Source organism: Giraffa tippelskirchi, chromosome X, assembly GCF_054371585.1.
Source record: "Giraffa tippelskirchi isolate mGirTip1 chromosome X, T2T-mGirTip1v1.2.pri, whole genome shotgun sequence".
In the NCBI taxonomy this organism is placed as follows: domain Eukaryota; kingdom Metazoa; phylum Chordata; class Mammalia; order Artiodactyla; family Giraffidae; genus Giraffa; species Giraffa tippelskirchi.
Genome location: NC_137289.1, coordinates 104,814,295 through 104,836,759, shown reverse-complemented (window position 1 = coordinate 104,836,759; position 22,465 = coordinate 104,814,295). Strand labels below are relative to the sequence as shown.

The following is a 22,465-nucleotide window of genomic DNA, read 5'->3' as shown; positions in this document are numbered from 1 at the left end:
TTCCCGGCTCAGTCTTGGAAGATTGAACTTTTCTAAGAATCTGTCCATTTCATCCAGGTCATCTATTTGATTGCCATATAGTTGTTCAAAATAGTCTCTTATAATCCTTTGTATTTCTGCATTGTCTGTTGTAACCTCTACTTTTTCATTTCTAATTTTGTTGATTTGATTCTTCTCTTTTTTTTCTTGATGAGTCTGGCTAAAGGTTTGTCAATTTTGTTTATATTCTCAAAGAATCTGCTTTAGTTTTATTAATCTTTAATATTGTTTCTTTCATTTCTTTTTCATTAATTTCTGCTCGGATCTTTATGATTTCTTTCCTTCTACTAATTTTGGGGTTTTTTGTTCTTCTTTTTCCAGTTGCCTTAGGTATAAAATTAGGTTGTCTATTCGATGTTTTTCTTGTTTCTTGAGGTAGGATTGTATTGAAATAAACTTCCCTCTTAGAACTGCTTTTGCTGCATCCCATAGATTTTGAGTTGTCGTGTTCTCATTGTCATTTGTTTCTAGAAATTTTTTGATTTCCCTTTTGATTTCTTCAGTAACCTGTTGGTTATTTAGAAACGCATTGTTTAATCTCCATGTGTTTCTTACAGTTTTTTTTTTTTTCTTGTAATTGATGCCTAGTCTCATAGCGTTGTGGTTGGAGAAGATGCTTGATACGATTTCAACTTTCTTAAATTAACTGAAGTTTGACTTGTGACCCAAGATGTGGTCTATCCTGGAGAATGTTCCATGTGCACTTGAGAAGAAGGTGTATTCTTCTGCATTTGGCTGGAATGTCCTCAAGATATCAATGAAATCAATCTCATCTAATGTATCATTTAAGACTTGGGTTTCCTTATTAAATTTTCTGTTGTGATGATCTGTCCATTGGTGGTGAGTGGGGTGTTAAAGTCTCCTACTATGATTGTGTTACTGTCAATTTCTCTTTTTATGTCTGTTAGTGTTTGTGTTATGTATTGAGGTGCTCCTATGTTGGGTGCATAGATATTGCAACTGTTATGTCTTCCTCTGGGATTGATCCCTTGATAATTATGTAGTGTCCTTCCTTATCTCTTGTAATCTTCTTTATTCTAACGTCTCTTTTGTCTGATATGGGGATTGCTACTCCATCTTTCTTTTGCTTCCCATTTGCATGGAATATATTTTTCCATCCTCTCACTTTCAGTCTATATGTGTCTTCAGGTCCGAAGTTGTTTCTTGTAGACAGCATATGTATGGGTCTTGTTTTTGTATCCATTCAGCCAGTCTGTGTCTGTGGTTGGAATATTTAATCTATTTACATTTTAAGTAATTATTGATATGTATGTTCCTATTACCATTTTGTTAATTTTGGGAGGTTGATTTTGTAGATCTTTTTTCTTCTATTTCTTGACTATATAAGTCCGTTTAATGTTTGTTGTAAAGCTGGTTTGGTGGTACTGAATTCTCTTAACTTTTGCTTGTCTGAAAAGCTTTTTATTTCTCCATAAATTTTGAATGAGATCCTTGCCAGGTAAAGTAATCTTGGTTGTAGATTTTTCCCTTTCATACTTTAACTATATCCTGCCATTCCCTTCTGGCCTGCAGAGTTTCTGCTGAAAGAACAGCTGTTAAATGTATGGGGTTTCCCTTGTATATTACTTGTTGCTTTTCCCTTTCTGCTTTTAATATTTTCTTTGTGTTTAGTCTTTGTTAGTTTTATTAGTATGTGTCTTGTCGAGTTTTTCCTTGGGTGTATCCTGTATGGGATTCTTTGCCCATCTTGGATTTTATTGACTATTTTCTTTTCCATGTTGGGGAAATTTTCAACTATAATCTCTTCAAAAATGTTCTCATACCCTTTCTTTTTCTCTTCTTCTTTTGGGACCCCTATAATTCGAATGTTGGTGTGTTTGATATTGTCCCAGAGGTCTCTGAGACTGTCCTCAGTTATTTTCATTCTTTTTACTTTATTCTGGTCTTCAGCAGTTATTTCCACCATTTTATCTTCCAGCTTACTGATTCTTTCTTCTGCTTCAGATATTCTGCTATTGATTCCTTCCACAGTATTTTTAATTTCAGTAATTGTGTTGTTTGTCTCTGTATGTTTATTTTTTAATTCTTCTAGATCTTTGTTAATTGATTCTTGCATTTTCTCCATTTTGTTTTCAAGGTTTTTGATCATCTTTACTATCATCATTCCGAATTCTTTTTCAGGTAGTTTGCCTATTTCCTCTTCATTTATTTGGACTTCCATGTTTCTAGTTTGTTCCTTCATTTGTGTAGTATCTCTCTGCCTTTTCATTATTACTTTTTTTTTTTTAAAACTTACTGTGTTTGAGGTCTCCTTTTCCCATGCTTCAAGGTTGAATTCTTTCTTCCTTTTGGTTTCTTCCCTCCTAAGGTTGGTCCAGTGGTTTCTGTATGCTTCATATAGGGTGAGATTTGTGCTGAGTATTTTTTGTTGCTTTGTTTGTTTGTTTGTTTTTCCTCTGATGGGCAAGGCTGAGTGAGGTGGTAATCCTGCCTGCTGATGATTGGATTTGATTTGTATTTTTGTTTTGTTTGTTGTTTAGATGAGGTATCCTGCACAGGGTGCTACTGGTGGTTGGGTCTTGTATTCAAATGGTTTCCTTTGTGTGAGTTCTCACTATTTGATAGTTTAGGGTTAGTTCTCTGATAGAATAGGGTCTTGGAGTCGATGTTCCCACTCTAAAGGCTCAGGGCTTGATCTCTGGTCAGGAACAAAGATTCCACAAGTGGTTTCTTATGGCATTAAGTGATATTGAAATGAAATCCAAAAATGAGAAACAAAAGATGAACCCCAGACAAATGGCCATTGCAAAATCAGGCAAATAATTAAAGTAATGGAATATACACTTATACATATACACCCATAATGAAAGTCAAAATAGTCCAACAAAAATAAAGTACAGTAGATTGACCCGGCACACAAAGGAAATCAAAAATTATATTTACCAGTTAAGAACAAAACTAACTAAAGCTCAAACTGGAAAACAAATCTAACATATATGTTGAGAGGAAAGGAACGAAAGAAAAGAAAGAAGGAATAGATATGCAAAGTTAAGTAGAGGTAGATGAAGAAGATTTATATACATTAATATTTAACTCAAGGGGCAAAGACCAATAGGAAAGGCAAACAAAGGAATAAATGTAGAAAAATATAATAGCTTTAAAAAATTAAAAATTGAAATTATAAAAAAGAAAAAAAGGAAGAAGAAAGAAAAAAGGAAAAACAAAATTCCACAGAAGTGCAAAAGCCCAATGTAGAGGCAGAGGCTTATAACAACAATAAAAAGTGTGACTGAATATACCCAAATACATATACACCCATAAGCAAAATCAAAACAGTCCAACAAAAATAAAGTACAATAGGTTGACCTGGCAAACAAAGGAAACCAAAAATTATATCTACCAGTTAAGAGCAAAACTAACTAAAGCACAAACTGGAAAACAAAACTAAAGCAAGGTGCCAGTTGGGGAATAAAGCAATGAAAATAAAACTAACAAATATGCTGAGAGGAAAGGAAAGAAAGAAAAGAAAGAAAGAATACATATGCAAAGTTAAACAGAGGTATATAAAGCAGATTTACATACATTAAAGATTAACTGCAAGGGGGAAAGTACAGTAGGAAATGCAAACAAAAGAATAAATGTAAAAAATAATAGTAGGTTTAAAAAATTCAATATTAAAATTTAAAAAAAAGTAAAGAAAAAGGAAAAACTCCACAGAACTGCGAAAGCCCAATGTAGAGGCAGAGGTTTATAACAACAATAAAAAATGTGACTGAGGAAAAAAAACTCAAAAGGTTAATTAGATTTCATAGTGCTGATAAAATCGACAACTACAATGGTGGGGAGGGGGGAAGAAAAGAAAAGAAAAACAAAATCCAACAGAACCTACAGAGCAAGTCAAAACATAAGACTAATAAAAAGTTTTCTTGAGTCACTGTTGTCAGAGTCCTTTCCCTCGCTGGGAGTCACAGTCCACCTCACCTCCCTAGGATGCCCTCCAGCACTGTACTGATCTCTAGACCTGCTGCGGGGGCAGCTCAGATTCTAATCTGGTCCTACTCCTGTGTGTTCTTGCCTCCAATGTCCACAGCTATTGGAACTAGTGTGTTTTCTTTTGTGGGGGCTCTCCATGTCCTTTTATATATTCCATAGACACAGAATCTGCCTAGTTGATCATGTGGATTTAATCTGCAGCTTGTATAGCTGGTGGGAAGGTTTTGGGTCTTCCTTCGCCACACTACCCCAGGGTTTCAATTGTGGTTTTATTTTCACCTCTGCATGTGAGTTGTCCACTGGGGTTTGCTCCTGGGGCTGCCCTGGAGGACTTGGATTTGCCCCTGTGAGGGCCACGTGTGGAGGTGAGGCAGCTGCTTGGGTCACAGGGGTTCTAGCAGCACCAGGTACTCAGGGGAGTTGGCAGCTAGCAGAAGGAAATAAAATGCTCTAGAAGGGTATGGCAACTAGTATTGGCCAATATGCTCCAGTATTCTTGCCTGGAGAACCCCCTCTCTGACAGAGAAGCATGGCAGGCCACACTCTACAGGGTCACAAAGAGTTGGACAGGACCAAAGCTACCCTGCACACATAGTCTCAAGGCTTTTTTTGCCTGTGGCAGCTCTGCCCCAGTGAGAGTTGAGCATGTATGTGGCACAGCTGCTTGGCTTACGGGGACCCTGACGGCGGCAAGTGTGCAGGGACATGGACTGCCTCGGTTGGAGGAGTTATAGCCCTATCAGAGTCTTTTTTCAAGCCTCTTATAGCTGGTGATCAGAAGGGCTCTTTGGCCAGTCTTTCTCCATAGCTCTGCCCGTACAGGCACTTACGGGGCTCCCTTGCCTGGGGTCCTTCTCTGTTGTTCGGTTCATCAGCCACTTAAAGTGGCATCCTGGGTGGGGTCCTACTCTGTAGTTCAGTGCTTCAGGCGTTTGATGGGCGAGTCTCTCTATTTTTCAGCTGCCTGATGTGATGCTGGCATGTGGGGTGAGAGGCTATGGTGATGGCTCCACCCCCTATGCGTGACTCAGCTGTATTGCCTTGCTTCCATGACTGCCTGGCTTTCTTCCACAGGCATTTCCCACCACAATCTCCTCCCTCACATCCTCTCTATCCGTCTCTCTGCAGTCAACAGCAGCCCTCGCCCTGGGATTGCTCCACAGTCCCTAAACTCCAGCTCCCAGCAGCTGCACCTTCCAGGGTACCTGCACCCTGTCCAAGGTATGTATGGCTGCGTCAAGGACTGTCTGATTCTCATTCCATTTAGGCTGCCACAGATCAGCCGTTTCACTCTCACCCTTAAATGTTTCTCTTCTGACTCAGACAATTTCCCCGATGTGGGGAGGGGACCCCTGCTTCAGTTCGCCCACCTGCCGAGGTTAAGTCCAGTCCTACTAATACTCCTGTTTTCCCCTCTAGTTCCTTCCTCCTACTGAGTTTTGCGTGGTTCTATATATTCTTTTCCACTGGTCAGGTCCTCCTGTCTGCTCTCAGCTGGTGTTCTGCATACACTTCTGTGTCTGAAGGTGTATTCCTGATGTATCCGTGGAGAAAGGTGTACTCCATGTCCACGTATACCTCCACCATCTTGTTCTCTTGCTCTTGCCACATTTCTGTTTATCAAAAGACTTTGAGAAAGCAAAAATGGAAGAGAAGCATTCTATTGAAAGGGATTTGACAGTTGTATACATTATGAAATGATCACCACAATAAGTCTAGTTTTATCTGTCACCATACAAAGTTATTACAATATTATTGACCATATTCCCTATGCTGTGCATTACACCCCCAGCCTTGTAGCTGGAAATTTGTCTCTTAATCCCCTCACCCTTTTCGCCTGCCTCCCCCCACCTGCCCTCTGACAACCACCAGTTTATTTTCTATATCTATAGTAGGCATGGGATAGTCTTTTTAATTACTAAATCTGTGTATCAAATCTACTGAATATTATAAAGATTTGCTGCTTAGGATCTTGTTTGCAAAATGATTCTTGTTGTCCTTCACCTTAGATTCTTTTAGGGGTAAAAAATTCCTCAAAGATAAAATGTTACCTGAATTTATAAAAATCATTAAGGATTCTTCCCGGAAACAGAAATGAAAATTTAAACAACAAAAAAAGAAAAGTTTTCTCTACAGTCAAATGTTTAGGCTTTTCTTTAATGTCTTTGGTCTGTAACATCTGTATAAAAGCTTAGTGGTGATTTTTCAATGCCCAATATTTTCCAGTTACAGTTAGCGATATGAAACCTTCAAGTAGATGTTATTGCAGCATAAGTCATCTATCTAATACTGTCTAGATTTCAGAATTTTCATCAAGATAAGAAGTGAAGAGAAAAGTTTGCCAAAGTTAGGCTTGCCTATTGAAATGCCAAAATGTGGTCAAATTAGATGCTGTTCATTATTTTACATTTTTGGTGTTTTACTGTTTGGTGCTTTCAACTCTTTCTACAACAAAAGTTTAAAAAGTATTTTAAACATAAATGTAAAGTTGATAATTCATTTTTTATTGATTTTCCTTTGCAAGATTGATGCATTCTTGATTCCATAAACATTCAGATAACCTATAGGTTATCTGTTTTGAAACTACATTTTATACTTTAATCATTCCTTGCTTTAATTTTTAAGCTACCATATATTGAATCATAACTGGTTCTGCAAAGCATTTTATTTGTAGAATTTATTATTTTTTATATTTTAAATGAAACATTACATACATTACAAATAGATCATAATAAATGTATAGCTACATGAATTTTTACAGAGTGGATACATCCATGTAACTACTACCCAGATCAAGAACTAGAATACTATCAGAATCTAAAGTTCCCTCATGCCCTCTTCCAGTTACTATTCTGAACCAAAAAATATCATCTTGACTTCTAAAACCATAAATTAATGCTTTTGTTTGTTTTTTATTATTAGTTATTATTATTGAGATAAAATTCACACAACGTAAAATTCACTATTTTAACCATTTAAAGTGTACAATTCAATGGTTTTTAGTACATTCACAGTGTCATGGAACTATCGTGGCTATTTCCAGAATATTTCATCATTTAAAAAGAAACCCCATACCTATTAAGCAGCAATCCCTCATTCCTCCCATCCACTAGAAACTACTAATTTACTTTCTGTATCTATGGATTTGGCTAATCTTCATATTACATATGAATGGAATTATGCAATATGTGGCCTATTATGTCTGGATTATTTTGCTTAATATAATACTATTTTCAGTGTTCATCTATGTTAGAGGATTTATCAGTACTTCATTCACTTTATAGCTGAATCATGTTCCATTGTATGGGTAAACCACATTTTGTTTATTCATTAATTAATTAGTGGATATTTGAATTGTCTCCACTTTGGGGCTATTGAGAATAATGCTGCTATAGACATTTGTGTACAGATTTTTGTTTGAATATACTAAAATCATAGATTGCTTAGTCCTTCAGTCATGTCTGACTCTTTGTGACCCCATGGACTGTAGCCCACCAGGCTCCTCTGTCCATGGGATTTTCCAGGCAAGAATACTGGAGTGGGCTGCCATTTCCTCCTCCAGGGGATCTTCCAGACCCAGGGACTGAACACGTGTCTCCTGTGCCTTCTGCACTGCAGGCAGATTCTTTACCCACTGGGCTACTGGGGAATTTGTTTTTGCTTATTTTTAAGCTTTATAGTATGTATTCCTTTTGTCTCTGAATAGTAAGTCAAAATAAGTGAAATATTACTCAGCACTTTGTTTGTAAGGTTCAGCCACAGTTTTGCATGTAGAAATAGTTCATTTTTCCTTGTACAGAGTTCTATTGTATGCCTATATCATAATTACTCTCACATTCTGTTTATGGGCATTAATATTGTTTTCACGTTTGGGCAAGTATTAATTAAGGACATACATTCATTCTTATGAGTTATAAGAGTGCAGCTTGATATGTCTAGTTTTAGTAACTACTCTCAAACAGTTTTCAAAGGTTCTTTAACTAATTTACACTCCTCCTAGCAGTTATGACAGGTCTAATTATTTCTCAGATTCACCATGACCTGTTAATGTTTGACTTTTTCACTTAGCCATTCTAGAGGGTGTTTACTGGAATAGCATTTTAGTTTTAATTTACATTTATCAACTAAAATCAGGAATTGTTGCATAGATGATTATACAGTAAATCTTGAGCTTATTTTTAAAATTTAGATGTAACTAACAATTTATTTGAAATCTGCTTTATAGTGAAATTTTTTGAAGTTTCTGTGTTTGATGGAAATAGAATACCAAAAAAGTGCATATTATGTACCTTTGGTAATTAATAAAAATCACAGTATAAATTGACATAGTGACTTTTAAACTGTATCTCTATGTATTACTGCTGCTATTAATTCATATTGATAAAGGATTTAAATATAAATTATTGGACAGATATGGAGATCAAATTGAATTTGGCTGATGGTTTTAAATGTATGTCTCAAACCGAGGAAACCAGAATTGAAAGAGACACGTGTACCCAGTGTTCATCGCTGCACTGTTTACAATAGCCAGGACATGGAAGCAACCTAGATGTCCATCAGCAGACGAATGGATAAGGAAGCAGTGGTACATATACACAATGGAATATTACTCAGCCATTAAAAAAATACATTTGAATCGGTTCTATTGAGATGGATGAAACTGGAGCCCATTATACAGAGTGAAGTAAGCCAGAAAGAAAAACACCAATACAGTATACTAATGCATATATATGGAATTTGATAGATGGTAATGATAACCCTATATGCGAGACAGAATAAGAGAAACAGATGCACAGAACAGTCTTATGGACTCTGAGGGAGAAGGTGAGGGTGGGACGTTCTGAGAGAATAGCATCGAAACATGTATATTATCATATGTGAAAGAGAACACTATTCCAGGTTCAAAGCATGAGACAAATGCTCAGGGCTGGGGCAATGGGATGACCCAGAGGGATGGGATGGGGAGGGAGGTGGGAGGGAGTTTCAGGATGGGGAACACATGTAAACCCAGGGCTGATTCATGTCGATGTATGACAAAAACCACTACAATATTGTAAAGTAATTAGCCCCCAACTAAAATAAATAAATTTATTTAATAAATAAATAAATGTACTTCTTAAATTAGGAGAAAAACAGCAATTCTATATAGAATGGTTGAAATATGCACATGGGTCACATATGTTTCTATGTAATGGAAATGTTTCCATGTTAGTATACAGTACATAGTTTGCCTAAAATACTCCATGCCATCTGTAGATAAAAGCCCCTAAAAATACAGCAAGGTAGAAACCAAAATGGTCATAAGTTATAAGATATGAAACATTTTCAGATGTCAACTTAAAAGCACAACTTAGAAGTTGAGAATTATTCTTTATTCAGTGACCTTACTGAAGACTATAGCCCAGGATATAACTGCTCAGATATTTCTGAGAAGCTGTTCCAAAGAGTTCGAGGAGGAGTCAGAATATATAGGAGACTTTCCTGAAAAACAAACAAACATGTAGACAAAGATCAAAAAATTACTGCTAATCACAGAAAACAGATACACCTCAAGTTAATGACTTTAGTGCCTAACTATCTATGGTAAGATGGGAGAGTCTGGGCTCATTGAAAATATTCCTTTCATATGCATCCTTACTATCTAGGGCCATCATGAATTCCTCTCAGATCACACCTTGGAGGATGATTGCAGTGGCTGATGGCTTAATGACAGGCAACATTTGTTGTTTACCAGAATGACAGGCAGCATTCTTTGTTTAGTGAAAGAACAGCAGAACATTTGTTTAGTGAAAGGCAACACTTTTTTGGCCCACAGAACGTCCTCTTGGTCATAAATTCAACCAAGGTTTGAGGCATTTTCAAACCAATTTTCCCCACAACACTAGGAAGTCTCATCCTAGATTAGGTGAGGCTTCTCTTGATAGACACCATTTGCTAATTTTTGAATTAGTCCATACCGATAACCTAAAATTCTCTGGGTTTCCTGTTTTACTAGTCTATTATGATCCAGAAAACGTCTTCCCTTGTTGCTTCTTCCCATATCTAGAGTTGCACTATTATAATTATTCTGTGTAGAGTTTTATACACACCCCCCCCACACACACACGCATACATGATTGACTACTTCAAGATGTTTAGCCATCAGTAATTTTGTTGGAACTCTGGTCACACACTGGGTAATGCAAGAGATAACGATCTTATAAAATATACAGGATATAAGTAATATAGCTGGTAACATTAATAAAGCCATAGTACAGCAGCAGCTGCTGCTGCTGCTGCTGCTAAGTCGCTTCAGTCGTGTCCGACTCTGTGCGACCCCATAGACGGCAGTCCAACAGGCTCCCCCGTCCCTGGGATTCTCCAGGCAAGAATACTGGAGTGGATTGCCATTTCCTTCTCCAGTGCATGAAAGGGAAAAGTCAAAGTGAAGTCGCTCAGTCGTGTCTGACTCTTAGCGACCCCATGGACTGTAGCCTACCAGGCTCCTCCGTCCATGGGATTTTCCAGGCAAGAGTACTGGAGTGGGGTGCCATTGCCTTCTCCGTAGTACAGCAGAGAGAGACACAAAGCATAAATAATTTGAAAACAAGAGAGAGCAAACTAAAACAATGATTAATATAACTAGTTGTAATAAGGTCACAATAAACCATTAAGTCCACAAGGGAGCCAGCTGCAGAAACCAAATTATTGAGGGATCAGGTCAAGAGAAAAAGGTAAGTGTTTCATCTTCATTTACAAAGTATACTTTATCAACTTGTTGTAGGTTATAGTGTAAAAGAGAAATTTTTCTAGGAAACAAAGATGAAAACACAGTATATTTCAGGAAAAAAAAAATACATTCAGTCCCATGGTGGCTCAGACAGTGAAGAGTCTTCCTGCAATGCCGGAGACCCAGGTTCTATCCTTGGGTCCAGAATATCCCCTGGAAAAGGGAATGGCAACCCACTCCAGTATTCTTGTCTGGAAAATTCCATGGACATAGGAGCCTGGCGGGCTCCATGTAGTCACAAAGAGTTAGCCATGACTGAGCGACTAACACTTCAGTCCCATGTAATTAATTCCTGTTGACCTGAATGAAGTTAGTAGGTTTTCCATTAGAGTTTTATAATTTCTTACCCAGTTTAGTGGTATTATCTGAAAGTTATCAGACATTTATATTTGTCAAAATTCTTTTCTATGAATCTCTTTGAAGATATTCATTTTATAAAAGCATCAGAGTAAAATAATGATTATCTATAAACTAAAAATTTTAAATGCCATGGGGAAAGATCTGATTATAATGAAATTGATAAGAAATTTGGTTATTTCTGTAACATGTAACATTTTATGGTACTAATAACTGAAAATATTATACCAGGACATTTCAGATTTGGGTGTGTGTGTGCGTTCAGTGGCTCAGTCGTGTCCAACTCTTTGTGACCCCATGGACTGTAGCCCACCAGGCTCCTCTGTCCATGAAATTTTCCAGGCAAGAATATTGGAGTGGGTTGTCTTTTCCTCATCCAGGGGATCTTCCCAACCCAGGGATCAAAACTGCATCTCTTGCATCTCCTGCATTGCCAGGCTGATTCTTTACCACTAGCAACACCTGGGCAGATACTTAGATTTTAGGGATTTCATATAACTTTTGGAGTATGTGTATTAATGATACCCATAGAATATAACCTAAGAAGTTTTTTTTATCACCATTTATATGACAATGTTTCCCATATAATTTAACATATCCAAACCTAATTAGTTTAATATTTCTCTTTGTGTAGTTTCAGGGGCCCTTTGATGCATTAAGAAGTTGGCTGGAGGTCAAAAGACTTCATTAAATTTTGATTTAGGAAGTTACGTCAATAAATATCAAAAGGTTTGGAACACTGAGAATTTTATATTTGGGAAATTTGTCAAAGATAAATAAATATTTTAAAACACTTGGTCAAATAGGATCATGAGTCCCTTGAAATAATACAGTACTTATTCATTCAATCAAAGTGACAATAAAATATTTTTAAGGCACATGCAGATCATTTAGAAAGAAAATAAACTCATAATCTGTTATTAAATGTAGATTACCATTCCAAGAATACTTTGTTCTCATAAAAGAGAAAACCAAATTCTGATCCTGCACCAGCCTACCCTCAATAACAAAATTCATTTACCTAATTAAATTCAATCCAATCCCAGCTTGATGTTGTACAAAACTTTTCTCAAAATTCCCTTTTACAAACCTCCTGTAACTTTCTGTATCTGTATTCATCCATCTCTTATTTTCTTTCCCATCCAGAAAACAACAAGCTTTAGGACAAAGTCACTTTCCTTTAACGAAGTGCATTTCCATTCTTTATACCTAGACAGCGTATTAAAAAGCAGAGACATCACTTTGCCAACAAAGGTCCGTATAGTCAAAGGTATGGTTTTTCCAGTAGTCATGTATGGATGTGAGAGTTGGACCATAAAGAAGGCTGAACGTCAAAGAATTGATGCTTTTGAACTGTGGTGTTGGAGAAGACTCTTGAGAGTCCCTTGGACTGCAAGGAGATCAAGTCAGTCAATCCTAAAGGAAATCAACCCTGAATATTCATTGGAAGGACTGATGCTGAAGCTGAAACTCCAATACCTTGGCCTCCCGATGCAAAGAGCTGATTCGTTAGAAAAGACCCTGATGCTGGGAAGGATAGAAGGCAGGAGGAGAAGGGGACAACAGAGTATGAGATGGTTGGATGGCATCACCAACTCAATGGACACGAGTTTGAGCAAGCTCCGGGACTTGGTGATGGACAGGGAAGCCTGGCGTGCTGTAGTCCATGGGGTTGCAGCGTCAAATATGACTGAGCAACTGAGCAACAAATACCTTCTTTTGCTAAAAATATACATCCGACATTCCTTGAACACTTAAATGTTTTCCTTATTATCCCAATAGCTTAATTATGTATTTCTCAATTTGAATTCTTAAAAACCTTAACCTCTAATGAAAACCGACTAGCAATAATTGTGAATTCTTTGTCATATCAGCATTTCCTGATAGGCAAACATAGGAATATTCCACAACCTCTAAAAACATATATCTTCTCATAGCACATTTTTTTTCCACTCAATGTGAGGCAAAACATGTTTATTAAATCCTAAAATCTTTAGTTTCCCTCTTGTAAGGAGACAAAAGTAAGTAAATATAGACCTAATTAGCAGTCAATGATCCAGCATCTTATCTTATTGGAAATGAACTGATGTTTAACAAATTCCATAATTTAGCTCAGCAAAACTGTAAAGTTTCAATTACCAAAAATCTTGAGAAACTATTTTAAATAGATGTACCCAAAACATAATTATCCCTAAAGGGTTCACTTGAAAACTATCTCACTTAACCTTTATTTCATAACTTATGAAAATATCACCATACCAAGTTGATTTTCCTTGCTGACAAAGTCTACAAGACAAAAAACAAACTTACTGATCTTCAGTAAACCTAGTTACAATAAAAAAAAAGTCTGTTTGATAAAGCAAATAGCTTAAATTAGCTTTAGTACCAGATATTAATGTTGAGTATATCCTAGATAATGTGAACCTGGAATTAATTCTTGCCAGTTTTCTTTATATTTAGAAACATTTAACTTGTAAGGTCTTAAAATCAGTAAAAATAGCTTTTTTATAAATTTAATTTTGATAATATCCAGAGGTAGACATATGTTATATGTATAATGTACACAAAACATATAAACAGACAACACTGAATATCCCAGCTTTATTTTAACATCTAGTTATGAATCAGGTATTATACATTTACTAGTTTATAGGTAGCAGTTGGAAAAGTTAAATTTATTTCCTTAGATGATTAAGGCATTACTAATTGTGGAAAAAGCTTCAAGATTTGTATTTGTCCTTGATAAATCTTTAAGGAAGCTGTGAATCAGATTTTGGGTGAAGGAGCATTTCCAGCACTTTGAGTGTTAAAATCCTTTCCCCTTTAGTCCCCTTTTGATTTCAGGTTTTACCCAATTGAGCTAATTAGGCTCTGCCTCAGGTCAACATGGGTTGTAGTTTCATTTCTAGTTTGTAGAGGTTTGTAAGACACAAGCATTTGCTTTCAATTCTGCAATTACCTTGTCTGCCACTTGAATGACATAAAAAGGTTGATTTGTCTAGCTAAATATTTTTTCATTTGCTTTGTTAAATCAGTGAGAAGATTTCCAAGAAAACTGGAAATCAAGGGGTTTTGTATTATTTTAATTAATTTATTTTTTAATTGAAGGGCAATTGCTTTACAATCCTGTGGAGTTTCTGTCATAAAACGACATGAATCAGTCATAACTCTCTCTCTCTCTCTCTCTCTCTCTCTCTATATATATATATATATAATATATATATAAAAGTATATTTACTCTTTTTTAAATTTTATTTTTAATTGGAAGATAATTACTTTACAATATTCTGATGGCTTCTATCATACATCAACATGACCCAGCCATAGGTATACATATGTCCTCACCTTCTTAAACCTCCCTTCCATCTCCCTCTTCATCCTACCCCTCTAGGTTATCACAGAATAACAACTTTGCATTCGCTACATCATACAGCAAATTCCCACCGACTATCTATTTTACATATGGTAATATATATGTTTGAATACTACTCTCTCAAGTCATCCCACCCTCTCCTTGCCCCACTGTGACTATAAGTCTGTTCTTTACATCTGTGTCTCCTTTGCTGCCCCACAAATAGGATAATCAGTACCATCTTTCTAGATTCCATATATATGTGTTAATATATGATATTCATCTTTCTCTTTCTGACTTACTTCACTATGCGTAATAGGCTCTAGGTTCATTCACCTCATTAGAGCTGACAGAAATGAATTTTTTAGAGCTAAGTAATATTCCATTTTGTATATGTACTAAAACTTCCTTATCCGTTCATCTGTTGATGAACATCTAGGTTGCTTCAATGTCCAAGATATTGTAAATAGTGCTGTGATGAACATTGGGGTACATGTGTCTTTTTCAGTTATGATTTCTTCGGGGTATATGCCCAGTAGTGGGATTGCAAGGTCGTATGATAGTTTTATTCCTAGTTTTTCTTTTCTTTTTTTGTTGTTGTTCAGATGCTGAGCTGTCTATGACTCTTTGTGACCCTATACACTGCAGCACACTAGACTCCTCTGTCCTTTACTATTTCCCAGAGTTTGCTCAAACTCATGTCCATTGAGTTGGTGAGGCTATCTAACCATCTCATCCTCTGCCTCCTCCTTCTCCTTTTGCCTTCAATCTTTCCCAGCATCTGGGTCTTTTCCAATGAGTTCACTCTTTCACTTCAGGTGGCCAAAGTATTTGAATATATATATATATTCTTCAATCTCTTTAATCAATAAATTTAAATTTGACAAAGAAAATACACATCATATATACCCAAGCCAAATGCCTGCAATTTCACCATAAAATTCTCATAAATATATATAGTCCCTTAACTTCAGTACCTGAATTACTATATGAATTACCTAGGAGAAGGTGAGTACACTGGTGTTTGGGAAGCTTGGAAAGACCATCTTAGAATTCTACATAACACAGTCACAGTTACAGTGAAGTGAATAAAAAATACACTTCAAGATCCCTCACTTGCATAGCTTTTTCCAGGACTTCTAAGAGGAGCCCTTGCCTTTCTATGTGTGTTTACATAGACATGCTAAGCTGCTAAGTCGCTTCAGTAGTGTCTGACTCTGTGCGATCCCATAGACAGAAGCCCACCAAGGCTCTGCCGTCCCTGGGATTCTCCAGGCAAGAACACTGGAGTGGGTTGCCATTTCCTTCTCCAATGTGTGAAAATGAAAAGTGAAAGTGAAGTCGCTCAGTCATGTCCAACTCTTAGCGACCCCATGGACTGCAGCCTACCAGGTTCCTCCGTCCATGGGATTTTCCAGGCAAGAGTACTGGAGTGGGTTGCCATTGCCTTCTCCGTACATAGACATATGTTTATATAATTTTCTCAAAAGTAATATATTTTGCCCATGCTTAAGACAACAGATACTTCTCACTCTAAATTTCCTCGTTTTTGTTTTGTCATGGTATTTAGGAGATCCAGTTAAGGGGAAGTTAAGTTTGAAATACTTTTAATTTCTTATTAGTGGGGGATTTTTTTTTTTTTTTGCTTAAAAAATCCTTTATTTATTTATTTATTTACTTTTATTTTAAATTAGGCTATTTATCTATTTTTTAACTTTACAATATTGTATTTGTTTTGCCATACATTGACATGATTTTTATGTGGTACCCAGTCACTTCTGTGCACTGGTTGGGGAAACCTTTGTTGGATACTTCTGCTGTTTGCCCTGCCCACACACTTACTGGTGTAACACAAAGGTGTAAAGCTAGGGCTGCACTGCATTATGAATGGAGCTCTTGAGATCCAATATTGGAAATGTGGGAGAAGAGAAGAAAAAATAGATTTAAGATTTTTGGAACTGGAAGCTAGTGTGTGGGAAATATTTCATGAAATCAGAAGTGTAAAGTTGCATGTGAAGAATTTGTTTCTCATTAAAGCATAGTTGAAAGCAAAATTTTATACTTTCAGGAATGTTCTTAGTAAGGCAGCATATTCAATTAAAATCCACAATATATTTTAACAGAAATGGAATATGTAATTAAGCTTGAATATACAATTTTATTTCCAATTTGAGATAATGTCTATAAGAATTTTATGGAGAAATTACGGGCATTTGGTTTGGGAATGCATGATGGGTATCTTCTTTGTCAAATTTAAGTGTATTGATTAAAGAGTTAAAAGAACATTCTGGTAAAAATTGATGAAACATGAAACAAAAGTGATAAATACGAGCAATGAAATTAATAGAAATGACTCTTATATTGAGAGCCAACTTACAGCCAAAACACATACAGATTAAGCCAAAAATGGTAATTTTTTAAAAGGAACAGATAAGTTTTTAATAGAATTAGCAATGATTGTATGTGCTCCATCATGTCTGACTCTTTGTGACCCTATGGACCCTATGTAGCCTTCCAGACTTTTCTGTCCATGGAATTTTCCAGGTAAGAGTACTGACATGGGTAGCCATTCCCTTCTCCATGGGATCTTCCCAACCCAAGGATCGAACCAAGGTCTCTTGCATTGCAGGCAGATTCTTTACCATCTGAACCACCAGGGAAGCCCTTAATTAGTAATAGTTTCTTAGAATTTTTGATAGCCTAGTTAATGAAGATAATCCAACCATTTATAAACACTATGAGAAGATTTAAACTTTTTGCTGATTTTACACAAAATACTGCTACAAATGAACGTTAATATATCAAGCAGAGTAATTAACACTGGACACTAAAAAAGAAAACTTTAAAATTCCTGAAATCGTACAAACATGACAGAAACTTGACAGAGTTTCATCGAAATCTAGTAACAATTTTGAAGTTTGCATGATAATGAAGAATAAAAACAAAATTTGCCTGCCCATGAGGATTGCTGGAGTTTCTTTCTATTCTCTTTTTATAATTAATTAATTTATTTTAAATGAAACAAAGAGGAACATTTTAATGATAAAAGGTACAATTCACAAAGAATATAGAATTTAAATTCTATCTTAAATTTAAAGAATGAAGAAAAAAAGATACATAAAGCAAGAATCAGAATAAATATTAGGGAAAAGAAAAAAATATGTAATCACAGTGAAACATATTAACATTTCTCTGAGGATATTTTATCAAGTGCAGAAAAAATAACAATTGGAGAATCTTGAATAATGTCACTAATAATTTAAATACAAAAGCTTTATACTTAATTAATTTATATTAACCATATTCTGCACAAATATATTTAAAATTTTGTATCTCATACGTTGCTATTGGGCTTCCCTGGTAGGTCAGCTGGTAAGGAACCTGCCTGCACTGCAGGAGACTCCAGTTCAATTCCTGAGTTGGGGAGTTCCCCTGGAGAAGGGATAGGCTACCCACTCCAGTATTCTTGGGCTTCTCTGGTGGCTCAAATGGTAAAGAATCCACCTTCAATGTGGGAGACCTGGGATCGATCCCTGGGTTGGGAAGATACCCTGGAGGAGGGCATGACAACTCACTCCAGTTTTCTTGCTTGGAGAGTTCCCATGGACAGAGGAGTCTGGCAGGCTGTAGTCCATGGGGTCACAAAGAGTTGGACACGACTGAGTGGCTAAGCACAGCACAGCACAACATGTTCTTATTAGATGTCCATAGGAGATTTAGAAAAACTCACAAAAAGATAAACATTACTAAATTTCAAAAAGTAGAATTCTTTGTGTGTGTGTGTGATTTGGTTATACATACACAAAATAAATGTGTATTCAGTTATACATATATATTATTTTTGAAATTATTTTCCATTATAGGTTATTACAAGATATAGACTATATGCCCCTGTGCTATATAGTAAACTTTTGTTGCTTGTTGCATATCTATTTTTTTAAAATTAGAAATGTAGTTTTCTATTCATACAAAGTCAAACAAGTGGAATCAAAGTGTCAAAAATTTTTTGGTTAGGCAAAAATTCATAAATTTTCTAAAATATATATTATACATATTACTTATATACATGTATACAAAAGCTTTTCTACTATGGTTGATAAAGGCTTGAGAAAAAACATTAAAAAAATGGAGAACTTGGAGAACATAAACTAAATGAAATGGGAGCACTGAATATGAAATAGAAAAAGTGAAACCGGTTAGATAAAAGTAAAAGATCCTCATATAGTCCAGTTGTTTTTAAACATGGCCCCTCATTAGAAACATATCTGGAGCTCTGACAAAAAAAAATACCTAATCATTTGTATTTTTCAAAAACTTCCAAGATAATTCTGATATGCATATGGATTTTAAAAATTGATTACAGGGTTTTCTATTAAATGGTAATTTTGGTTATATAGAATTCTAAAATTTTTCTGTTGACCAATCATGATACAATTGTTTTAAGTAAGTAATAGTTACATAATAACAATAGTAAAAGATGTTTATCAGTTTTCACAATCAATAGCCAGACCAAAAAAAAGATAATTACAATTTAAAGTCATAATGGGAACATGATTAACTTAATGGTATAGAATAATTAAATAAAATTTAGGGACTCAAGCAGAGTGATGTGTGGTAAGTAGAAGTGCATACATGCACATGTTTTCATCTGCTCAGCCCGTCTATGTCTTTTGATTAGTGCATTTAATCCATTTGTATTTAAGGTAATTATTGATATGTATGATCCTATTACCATTTTCTTAATTGTTTTGGGTTTATTTTCTGTAGGTAGGGCTTTTCCTTTTCTTGTTTTCTGCCTAGAGAAGTTACTTTAGCATTTTTTGTGAAGCTGGTTTGAAAGTGAAAGTGAAGTCCTCAGTTGTGTCCGACTCTTTGTGACCTCGTGGACTGTAGCCCACCAGGCTCCTCCATCCATGGGATTTTCCAGGCAAGAATACTGGAGTGGGTTGCCATTTCCTTCTCCAGGGGATCTTCCCGACCCAGGAATCGAACCCAGGTCTCCCACATTGTAGGCAGACGCTTTATCGTCTGAGCCACCAGGGAAGCTGGTTTAGTGGTGCTGAATTCTCTTAACTTTTGCTTGTCTTGAAAGCTTTTGATTTCTCCATCAAATCTGAAGAAGAGTCTTGCTGGGTAGAGCATTCTTGGTTGTAGGTTCTTCCCTATAATCATTTTAAATATGTCATGCCATTCCCTTCTGGCTTGTAGAGTTTCTGTTGAGAAATCAGCTGATAGTCTGACGGGAATTCCCTTGTATTTGTCATTTTCCCCTTGTTGCTTTTAATATTTTATCTCTGTCTTTAATTTTGTCAGTTTGATTACTGTATGTTTCAGTGTGTTCCTCCTTGGGTTTATCCTGCCTGGGACTCTCTGTGCTTCCTGGACTTGGTTGATTATTTCCTTCCCCATATTAAGGAAGTCTTCAGCTATTATCTCTTCAGATATTTTCTCAGCTCCTTTTTCTCTCTCTCTTCTCCTCCTGGGACCAATATAATGCAAATGATCATGTATTTAGTACTGTCCCAGAGATCTCTTAGGCTGTCTTCATTTCTTTTCATTCTTCTTTCTATATTCTGTTCTGTGGCAGTGATTTCCACCATTCTGTCCTCCAGGTCATTTATCTGTGCTTCTGCCTCAGTTATTCTGCTATGGATTCCTTCTACTGAATTATTCATCTCTGTTTGCTTGTTGTTTAGTTCTTCTAGGTCTTTGGTAAACATTTCTTGCATCTTCTCAATCTTTGCCTCCATTCCTTTTCTGAGATCCTGAATCATATTCACTATCGTTATTCCAAATTCTTTTTCTGGAAGGTTGCCTATTTCCACTTCATTGAATTGTTTTTCTGGGGTTTTATCTTGTACCTTCATCTAGGATGTAACTTTGTGCTTTTTTGTGCTCGTTAGCTTTCTGTAATGTGGTTTTAGTTTTAGTCCCTGTGGGATTGTGATTCTTCTTGTTTCTTCTGTCTGCCCTCTGATGGAGGAGGCTAAGGGGCTTGTGTAAGCTTCCTGATAGAAGGCACTTGTGGTGGGAAAAAGTTGATCTTGCTCTGGTGGGCAGGGCCTTGCTCAGTAATCCAATTATCTGCTGATGGGTGAGGTTGAGCTCCCTCCCTGGTAGTTTTTTGGCCTGAGTTGACCAAGCTCTCAGGTCTACTGGCTCCATGGTCCAGTTAACAGCAACCTCAAAGAGGGTTTACACCAAAGGGGACCTTCCTAGACAGCTGCTGCCAGTCCCAGTGGTGAGCCTGTGCCAACACATACCGCTACAGGAGACCCTCCAACACTAGTAGGTAGTTATGGTTCAGTTTCCTATGGAGTCACTGCTCCTTTCCTCTCAGTCTTGGTGCATACAAGGTTTTGTTTGTGCCCTCTGACTGGAGTCTGTTTCCCCTAGTCCTGTGGAAGCCTTGTAATCGAATTCCACTGGCCTTCAAGGTCAGATTCCCTGGGGATTCCCCAGTACCTTTGTTGGATCCCCAGGCTGGGAAGCCTGACATGGGGTTCTGAACCTTCACAACAGTGGGAGAACTTCTTTGGTATTATTCTCCAGTTTGTGGGTTACCCACCCTGCAGATATGGGACTTGATTTTATCATGATTGTGCCCTTTCTACCATCTCACTGAAGCTTCTTCTTTGCCTTTGAATGTGAAGTATCTTTTTTTGGTAGGTTCCAGCATCCTCCTGTCAATGGTTGTTCAACAGCTAATTGTTATTTTGATGCTCTCTCAGGAGGAGATGAGCACACGTCCTTCTACTCTGCCACTTGAACTGGAATTTTATTCCTAGTTTTTAAAGAAATCTCCATACTGTTCTCTATAGTGGCTGTATCAATTTGCATTCCCACCAATAATACAAGAAGGTTCCCTTTTATCCACACCCTCTCCAGCATTTCTTGTTAGTAGATTTTGATGATGGTAATCCTGACCAGTGTGAGATGATACCTCATTGTAGCTTTGATTTGCACTTCTCTAATAATGAATGATGTTGAGCATCATTTCATGTGTTTATTAGCCATCTCTATGTCTTCTTAGGACAGATGTCTGTTTAGGTATTCTGCCCACATTTGATTGGGTTGTTTGTTTTCTTTTAATTGAGCTACATGAGCTGTTTGTATATTTTGGAGATTAATCCTTTGACAGTTGTATCATTTGTTATTCTTTTTTTTTGATTAATTATTTTAATTGGAGGCTAATTACTTTACAATATTGTGGTGGTTTTTGCCATACATCGGCATGAATCAGCCATGGATGTACATGTGTCCCACTATCTTGAAACCCCCTCCCACCTCACTCCTCTCCCTATCCCTCTGGGTTGTCCCACGGCACCAGCTTTGAGTGCCCTGTTTTATGCATCAAACTTGAAATGGTCATCTGTTTTGTATATGGTAATATGCATGTTTCAGTGCTATTCTCTAACATCGTCCCACACTCACCTTCTGCTCCATAAGTCTGCTCTTATACTCCATACTCCAAAACACTGCTCTTTACATCTGTGTCTGTTCTGCTGTCTTGGATATAGGGTCATCATTACCGTCTTTCTAAAATCCGCATATATGCATTAATATGGTGTATTAGTGTTTCTCTTTCTGGCTTATTTTAGTCTGTATAATAGGCTCCAGTTTCATCCACCTCATTAGAACTGACTCAAATGCATTCTTTTTTATAGCTGAGTAATATTCTATTGTGTATATGTACCATAGCTTTCTTATCCATTCATCTGCCAATGGATATCTAGGTTGCTTCCATGTCCTTGCTATTGTAAACAGTGCTGCAATGAACATTGGGGTACATGTGTCTCTTTCATCTCTGGTTTCCTAAGTGTGTATGCCCAGCAGTGGGATTGCTGGGTTGAATGGCAGTTCTATTTCCAGGTTTTCAAGGGATCTCCACACTGTTCTCCATAGTGACTGTACTAGTTTGCATTCCCACCAACAGTGTAAGAGGGTTCCCTTTTCTCCACACCCTCTCCAGCAATTATTGTTTCTAGACTTTT

At 36.7% G+C, this 22,465-nt stretch overlaps 1 protein-coding gene across 3 annotated transcripts in view; it reads left to right on the top strand.

Annotated features, from left to right (window-relative positions):
- The window catches only part of LOC145536377 (zinc finger X-linked protein ZXDB-like), a 51,378-nt gene that overhangs the window by 16,442 nt on the left and 12,471 nt on the right, over nucleotides 1–22,465 (top strand). Inside the window, exon 2 of one of the 3 annotated variants that reach the window (XR_014075809.1) lies at nucleotides 5,122–5,214. The exons of the other annotated variants lie outside the window; for them this stretch is intronic. The gene's annotated coding sequence lies outside the window, so the exon portion shown is untranslated. The remainder of the gene's footprint in view (nucleotides 1–5,121; nucleotides 5,215–22,465) is intronic. 3 annotated transcript variants of the gene reach the window in all.